Source organism: Babylonia areolata, chromosome 6, assembly GCF_041734735.1.
Source record: "Babylonia areolata isolate BAREFJ2019XMU chromosome 6, ASM4173473v1, whole genome shotgun sequence".
NCBI classification, from domain to species: Eukaryota; Metazoa; Mollusca; class Gastropoda; order Neogastropoda; family Buccinidae; genus Babylonia; species Babylonia areolata.
Genome location: NC_134881.1, coordinates 53,897,607 through 53,906,522, shown reverse-complemented (window position 1 = coordinate 53,906,522; position 8,916 = coordinate 53,897,607). Strand labels below are relative to the sequence as shown.

Genomic DNA, 8,916 nt, shown 5'->3' with positions numbered 1-8,916 from the left:
TACAGTGAGACAGACTGACAGACAGACAGTGAGACAGACATACAGTGAGACAGACTGACAGACATACAGTGAGACAGACATACAGTGAGACAGACTGAAAGACATACAGTGAGACAGACAGACAGTGGGCAGACTGACAGAGACATACAGTGAGACAGACATACAGTGAGACAGACTGACAGACATACAGTGAGACAGACTGACAAAGGGGGTGCGGGCAGAGAGAGAGAGAGAGAGAGAGAGAGAGAGAGAGAGAGAGAGAGAGAGAGAGAGAGAGAGAGAGAGAGAGAGAGAGACAGAGAGAGAGACAGAGAGAGGGAGAGAGAGAGAGAGGCAGGAACACATAATTGATAATCAATACAATTTCATGGATAACAATGGATTTACATAAGAGTCCAGAAAATCCTTGAACATGCACGATGTGTGTTTGTAAAGTCATGGATACTTAAAGATATGATAATTCAAAGACAGAATAATAATACTGCATTCCACAAGCAACCCCATAAAAAAGGTAAGACTAGATTAAGGAGATAGATTCATGGCTGGAGTAGTGTAATGGTATAAGGAACGAGGCAGAATGGTCCAGACGCTCATCTGTCAATACAGAGAGTCCGTGAGGGTGTGGGTTCGAATCCCGCTCCTACCCTTTCTCCCAAGTTTGACTGGAAAATCAAACTGGAGCGTCTAGTCATTCGGTTGAGATGATAAACCGAGGTCCCGTGTGCAGCACGCACTTGACGCACTGAAAAAGAACCCATGGCAACCAACGTGTTGCCCCTCTAGCAAAATTCTGTAGGAGAAACCCACTCTGACCCACTCTGATACAACAATAACAATAATGGTATTTATATAGCGCTGGATCTTGTGCAGAGACAAATCAAAGCGTTTTCGCACCAGTCATTCACACGCATGCATAACTCTAAAACTGTAGAAACTAAAGACAAGGAAGGGCAGGCAAGGGAGGCTGTTTTAAGAAGAGGTGGGTTTTAAGGCCAGATTTGAAAGAGCTGAGTGTGGAGACTTGACGAAGCGAAAGAGGAAGTTCATTCCAATCGCAAGGTCCAGAAACAGAGAAAGAACGGCGACCAACAGTCGAGTGTTTGAATCTGGGTATGCGTAAACAGAGTGGATCCGATGGAGTGATACGTACACAAATGTACATGCATGCACTCAAGGCCTGACTAAGTGCGTTGGGTTATGTTGCTGGTCTGACATCTGCTCAGCAGATGTGGTGTAGCGTGTATAGATTTTTCTGGACGCATTGACGCCTCCGCTGTCACAATTATCCCCATCATTATCGTCATTACCATCATCAGAAGTGTGTGCTGGGGGAGGGAGGGGGAGGGAAGGGGGGCGGAGGGGGGAGCGGAGGGGGTTAGGACGGGGGGTTTGGGGGGTGGGGGTGGGTGTCACCCAGGACAGTGCCGTTAATCAGTGGTAGGGTCAGTGAGACGGAACAGAGGACACCAGTGACCTCTATCCACAAATCCCGTTAATTCCCAGTCAGGGCCCAGGCCAGAGGGCGATAATCTTTAATCTTTCACGTTCACCACAAACTCTCTTAGCCTGTAGTTTCTGTCTCTGCGCTCGTTTCGTCAAGAATTTTAAGCACTGCCGAGTCTTTTCATTTGTTTATATATTCATTTTATTTATTCTCATATATTATGTCAATGGTTCCTCCACTTTAATGGGAACTCACACACAGCGCACTCTTTTGGAAAGGACTAAGACTCTCAAACTTGGAGGCAAGATTGCACTGGCTCTAAGTGCTGCATTCTTGGGGGGGGGGCTTGTTGGCTTTCTGGGGATCATCCCAACACCGACTGTCTAGGCAGAGAGAGCGGGGATGTAACTTGGGTATGGAACTCTCTACCATAATCAATATTCTAGCTCAGACAGCCAGGACAGCAGCTGCCTTCTCTGCTGTTGTGATGGTCATAGTCGACACAACTGACTATCAAATAATACAATGTATTCACATGTACAGCTTTTTTATCTTTTCATTACTTTATTTCTTTTGTTGTTTTTATTGTGTGGGATGGTATGGTATGCTCCGGGCAGCTTCTTGTTTTCTGGTGTGGGTGTGAAGAAGGTCATCCAGCCTCACTTTCCATCGCCCCCCCCCCCCCTTCCCCCCTAACCCCCCCCCCCCCCCCCCCTTCATAGTGAAAGGGTTGAACAGATGATACACGCTGAGAATTCCAGAAAAAAAAGCAGTGGGAAAAAATCCATCTTTGTATATTACACCGGAATGAATGTATAATAACACGGCGTAGAGTTATTAATTTAACAAGATGACCTTTGTGACACTATGTTGTAATTGTAAACCAAAAGATGGAAAAAAAAAAACAACTAACTAACTATCTAACTAGCTAACTAACTGTGTGATGGATAGATACATGTTAAGTGAATGAATGGATGACTACCTAACTACCTAACTAGCTAACTAACTGTGTGATGGATAGATACATGCTAAGTGAATGAATGGACGACTACCTAACTATCTAACTACCTAACTAACTGTGTGATGGATAGATACATGTTAAGTGAATGAATGGATGACTACCTAACTACCTAACTAACTGTGTGATGGATAGATACATGCTAAGTGAATGAATGGATGACTACCTAACTACCTAACTACCTAACTAACTGTGTGATGGATAGATACATGTTAAGTGAATGAATGGATGACTACCTAACTACCTAACTAACTGTGTGATGGATAGATACATACTAAGTGAATGAATGGATGACTACCTAACTACCTAACTGTGTGATGGATAGATACATGCTAAGTGCATGAATGGATGACTACCTAACTACCTAACTACCTAACTAACTGTGTGATGGATAGATACATACTAAGTGAATGAATGGATGACTACCTAACTACCTAACTAACTGTGTGATGGATAGATACATGTTAAGTGAATGAATGGATGACTACCTAACTACCTAACTACCTAACTAGCTGTGTGATGGATAGATACATGTTAAGTGAATGAATGGATGACTACCTAACTACCTAACTACCTAACTAGCTGTGTGATGGATAGATACATGTTAAGTGAATGAATGGATGACTACCTAACTACCTAACTAACTGTGTGATGGATAGATACATGCTAAGTGAATGAATGGATGACTACCTAACTACCTAACTACCTAACTAACTGTGTGATGGATAGATACATGTTAAGTGAATGAATGGATGACTACCTAACTACCTAACTAACTGTGTGATGGATAGATACATGCTAAGTGAATGAATGGATGACTACCTAACTACCTAACTAACTGTGTGATGGATAGATACATGCTAAGTGAATGAATGGATGACTACCTAACTACCTAACTAGCTAACTAACTGTGTGATGGATAGATACATGCTAAGTGAATGAATGGATGACTACCTAACTACCTAACTAGCTAACTAACTGTGTGATGGATAGATACATGTTAAGTGAATGAATGGATGACTACCTAACTACCTAACTAGCTAACTAACTGTGTGATGGATAGATACATGTTAAGTGAATGAATGGATGACTACCTAACTACCTAACTACCTAACTAACTGTGTGATGGATAGATACATGTTAAGTGAATGAATGGATGACTACCTAACTACCTAACTAGCTAACTAACTGTGTGATGGATAGATACATGTTAAGTGAATGAATGGATGACTACCTAACTACCTAACTACCTAACTAACTGTGTGATGGATAGATACATGTTAAGTGAATGAATGGATGACTACCTAACTACCTAACTAGCTAACTAACTGTGTGATGGATAGATACATGTTAAGTGAATGAATGGATGACTACCTAACTACCTAACTACCTAACTAACTGTGTGATGGATAGATACATGTTAAGTGAATGAATGGATGACTACCTAACTACCTAACTACCTAACTAACTGTGTGATGGATAGTTACATGCTAAGTGAATGAATGGATGACTACCTAACTAGCTAACTAACTGTGTGATGGATAGATACATGCTAAGTGAATGAATGGATGACTACCTAACTACCTAACTACCTAACTAACTGTGTGATGGATAGTTACATACTAAGTGAATGAATGGATGACTACCTAACTAGCTAACTACCTAACTAACTGTGTGATGGATAGATACATGCTAAGTGAATGAATGGATGACTACCTAACTACCTAACTAGCTGTGTGATGGATAGATACATGTTAAGTGAATGAATGGATGACTACCTAACTACCTAACTAGCTAACTAACTGTGTGATGGATAGTTACATGTTAAGTGAATGAATGGATGACTACCTAACTACCTAACTAGCTAACTAACTGTGTGATGGATAGTTACATGCTAAGTGAATGAATGGATGACTACCTAACTACCTAACTAACTGTGTGATGGATAGATACATGTTAAGTGAATGAATGGATGACTACCTAACTACCTAACTAGCTGTGTGATGGATAGTTACATGCTAAGTGAATAAATGGATGACTACCTAACTACCTAACTAACTGTGTGATGGATAGTTACATGTTAAGTGAATGAATGGATGACTACCTAACTACCTAACTAACTGTGTGATGGATAGATACATGTTAAGTGAATGAATGGATGACTACCTAACTACCTAACTAACTGTGTGATGGATAGATACATGTTAAGTGAATGAATGGATGACTACCTAACTACCTAACTACCTAACTAACTGTGTGATGGATAGATACATGCTAAGTGAATGAATGGATGACTACCTAACTACCTAACTACCTAACTAACTGTGTGATGGATAGATACATGCTAAGTGAATGAATGGATGACTACCTAACTACCTAACTACCTAACTAACTGTGTGATGGATAGATACATGCTAAGTGAATGAATGGATGACTACCTAACTACCTAACTACCTAACTAACTGTGTGATGGATAGTTACATGTTAAGCGAATGAATGGATGACTACCTAACTAGCTAACTAGCTGTGTGATGGATAGTTACATGTTAAGTGAATGAATGGATGACTACCTAACTACCTAACTAGCTAACTAACTGTGTGATGGATAGATACATGTTAAGTGAATGAATGGATGACTACCTAACTACCTAACTACCTAACTAACTGTGTGATGGATAGATACATACTAAGTGAATGAATGGATGACTACCTAACTACCTAACTAGCTAACTAACTGTGTGATGGATAGATACATGTTAAGTGAATGAATGGATGACTACCTAACTACCTAACTAACTGTGTGATGGATAGATACATGCTAAGTGAATGAATGGATGACTACCTAACTACCTAACTAGCTAACTAACTGTGTGATGGATAGTTACATGCTAAGTGAATAAATGGATGACTACCTAACTACCTAACTAGCTGACCAACTAACTAAGAAAGCAGGCATTCTTAAAAAGCTGCCTACACCTTAACTAAGAAAGCAGGTATTCTTTAAATAAATAAAAAAGAGAAAAAAAAAGCTGTCTACACTATTTCAGGACATGGATCCAGGGAAGCCAAGAGAGAGAGAGAGAGAGAGAGAGAGAGAGAGAGAGAGGAGAGAGAGACAGAGAGAGAGATACAAACAGAGAGACAGACAGATATTGAGAGGTGGAGGGGGGAGGGTGAGGGGAGAGAGGAGGAGGTGGTGGATAACCTGATGAAAATTAAGACAAAAGGAAGTCACACACACACACACACACACACATAGATATATATATATATATATATATATATATATATATATATATATATATATAACAATAGAAAAAAAAGGAAAACAACAGAACAGTTTCTCACATGCCCGACCGGTTTCGACCACTGGTCTTCATCAAGGGCGTTTACTGGTATGTCAAAATGCAACACACACACCAACAAAGAAAACAAAAAGGTTAACAAAGCTCATGAAAAAAAGCTCATGTAAAAACTGCATCCAGGGCATGCAGCATGAAAAGAACAGTGTGAAGTGTTGCTTGGGGAATAGGAAGAGAGGCTGGTGAGTAAAGTAGTCAGAGAGGACGAGAGAGAGGTCGAGAAAAAATAGATGGGCAGATAATAGGAGGGGGAAAAAAGAAAGAGAGACAGAGAGGGAGGGGGTCAGGGAGGGAGAAGGGACTGTGAGAGAGGAGGAGAGAGAGGGAAAGACAGAGAGAGACAGAGCGAGAGAGGGGGGGGGAGAAATAAGGAGAGAGGGGGAGGGACAGACGGACAGATGGCTGACAATGAGAGAGAGGGAGGGAGAGAGAGAGAGGATGAAGAGACAAAGAGAGAGGGGGGAGAGAGAGGGGGGAGAAAGAGGGAGAGGGAGAGACAGACGGACATGCGGAGAGAAGGCAGACTGACAGAGAGAGAGAGAGAGAGAGAGAGAGAGAGAGAGAGAGAGAGAGAGAGAGAGAGAGAGAGTCCTCTATCGTTGTCCTCACCACCCCACAAACACCCCACAAACGCAACCACAGGGACCTCCTTATGGCTATTAGTCCCGAATGTTCAGCCCGGAAGGTGCCACTGTTTTCAGTCTGTCCATCCACTTTTTTCCCCCTGGTTTGTCTGACTGTGTGTGAATTTCCGTGAATATGTTCTATGATGATTCATTTCATGTTAGTGATTGTGTGGTTGGATTGGTTGAAGTGGCGTGTGACTAGGGTGCCTGTGTTCTGTTTGATGTGATTGCGGTGTAAGTAGAATCTTGTCTTGAGAGTGTTCTTTGTTTCTCATATATATATATATATATATATATTTCGGCATAGTAAATTTGTATCTAAATAGAGACAAAATGGACAAAGAGGAGAAGAACAAACTGAGCTTACTGCAAACAGATGAATGCAAAGAAATCTCCTGCAATATCCAGACGACGTTCCAGATGCTGCCCTGAATTGGTCACTGTGACAAGTTGAACGGAACGGAAAAGCGCCGCAATCGTCAGAAATCGCAGCAATAAAGCGCCGCAATCGTCCGAGAACACAGCAACAGTCACAACCGATCACGCAGTTCACTGTACCCGATGGAAAGTTGTTTGTGACGCTGTCAAAATGTTCCCTTTGTGCTTGCGCTGTGACTGTCAATCTGTTTCGCGCAGGGACACTTAAAGCGGTCTTTGGCTGTTTCACGGGGTTAGGGCGAGACAGGCCGTACGACCACTGCCACCCACAACGTCATGCAGCCACTAATAATGCCACGGACGAATATAGAGTCCGTGCCGTTAATTAATGCCCACCCCCTGTGCCGCTGCACCCACGGTAAAAAGTTGTTCCTTCTCGCTTTCACCACCTCACGGCGTGCGCTGGTTGTATTTGGGGGCCATGTGTGTGCAGTAGCGAGCAACTGGGCGACGCGGGCGTTGGGTTGGTTGCGGTCTAATCCAGGCGAGATGTCGGTGTTTGGGCTGTCGACGTATAGTGTGCGAGCTCCCTTAAGTGCTTCATCAATCGCTGAGCAAACAATCCGCGCTGTCGGTGCCAGCAAAACTGACACATGTCGGCATGGTTGTGGAAGCACCGTGTTTGAAGCATCACTTGATTTATAATATAAAAAAAAAAAAAAAAAATTAAAAAAAAGAAAGAAAGAAAGAAAGAAAGAAAAAAAGAAGAAGAAGAAAGAACAGGTTGAGTTTAGACTGAACCTTGAGGCGATAGTAGGATGTGTGTGTGTGTGTGTGTGTGTGTGTGTGTGTGAGTTGTGTGTGTGTGTGCCTGTGTATGTGTGCGTGAATAGCATCACAATAATGGTAAAAAAAAACCAAAAAAACCCACCAACAATAACAAAACAAAACAAAAAACAATACACACAAAAAAAAGAAGAAGAAATTAATAAATAAAAAAGAAAACAGTGAAGAGGATACAATCAAGTGGGAGGTTTTAGGTTCGACCCCCAAAATGGAGGCACATTCTTTTTATTGGTGCGGGGTATCAGCTTCCGGCGGAAGTTACCTGCTCCGGGTGGAATACTCCGTCAGTGACTTCTGGCTCTGAGGAACAGGACGAGTGTGATCCACGTCACATAATTATGTGCCTTTCAAAGTTTCGCTTAAACGTGCTGACTGACACTCACAGTGTCGCTCACATGTGCTGACTGACACTCACAGTGTCGCTCAAACGTGCTGACTGACACTCACAGTGTCACTCCAATGTGCTGACTGACACTCAGTGTCGCTCCAATGTTCTGATTGACACTCACAGTGTCGCTCAAATGTGCTGACTGACACTCACTGATGTCACTCAAGATGTTTCTGTTTTGAGCGCACTGGTTCGAATCCCTTAGTCGCCAGTATTTTCTCCGCCTCCACGAGACTTGGAGTGTTGGTCTGGACACTAGTCATTTGGATGAGACGATAAACCAGATCCCGTGTGCAGCATGCACTTTGCAGACGTAAAAGAATCCACGGCAACAATTCTGCAGAAAAATCCACTTCGATGGGAAACTGCAGGCAGGACAAACTGGCTACAACGAACAAAAAAAATGGGTGGTGCTGTCGGTAGCAAAGCGACGCACTCTCCCTGGGGAGAGCAATCTGAATTTCACAAAGAGAAATATGTTGTGACAAAAAGAAAGAAAGAAAAATAAAGAAAAATAGAGTACGCAACAATACAATACGTAGTTCAGTGTCTGTAGCTTTACGTCACTTGACAAATCTGACGTCACTATGACATGATGTCAACACTTGTGCCACAAAAACATGGAACTTGAAAAGGATCAAGTACGATTTGATATTTCATGTCGCATTTTGAAAGACTTCACCCCTGAAAATACACCAGGACTTGGGGAAATGTCTGTGGGCAGTCTCCTTGTTCATACCACACTGTTTGCAGACGGGTCAGTCGTTTTTATCATGGTTCAAATGACTTTTGTGGTGACGCACGTATGGTGTGGAAGCACGCAGAACTGTTGTAAACTTGAACTTGAACTGTAC

At 42.3% G+C, this 8,916-nt stretch overlaps 1 protein-coding gene across 2 annotated transcripts in view; it reads right to left on the bottom strand.

Annotated features, from left to right (window-relative positions):
- The window catches only part of LOC143283154 (dynein light chain Tctex-type protein 2B-like), a 48,309-nt gene that overhangs the window by 14,712 nt on the left and 24,681 nt on the right, over nt 1-8,916 (bottom strand). Inside the window, exon 1 of one of the 2 annotated variants that reach the window (XM_076589301.1) lies at nt 6,818-7,184. The exons of the other annotated variant lie outside the window; for it this stretch is intronic. The gene's annotated coding sequence lies outside the window, so the exon portion shown is untranslated. Of the gene's footprint in view, nt 1-6,817; nt 7,185-8,916 lie in introns of those variants that run through there. 2 annotated transcript variants of the gene reach the window in all.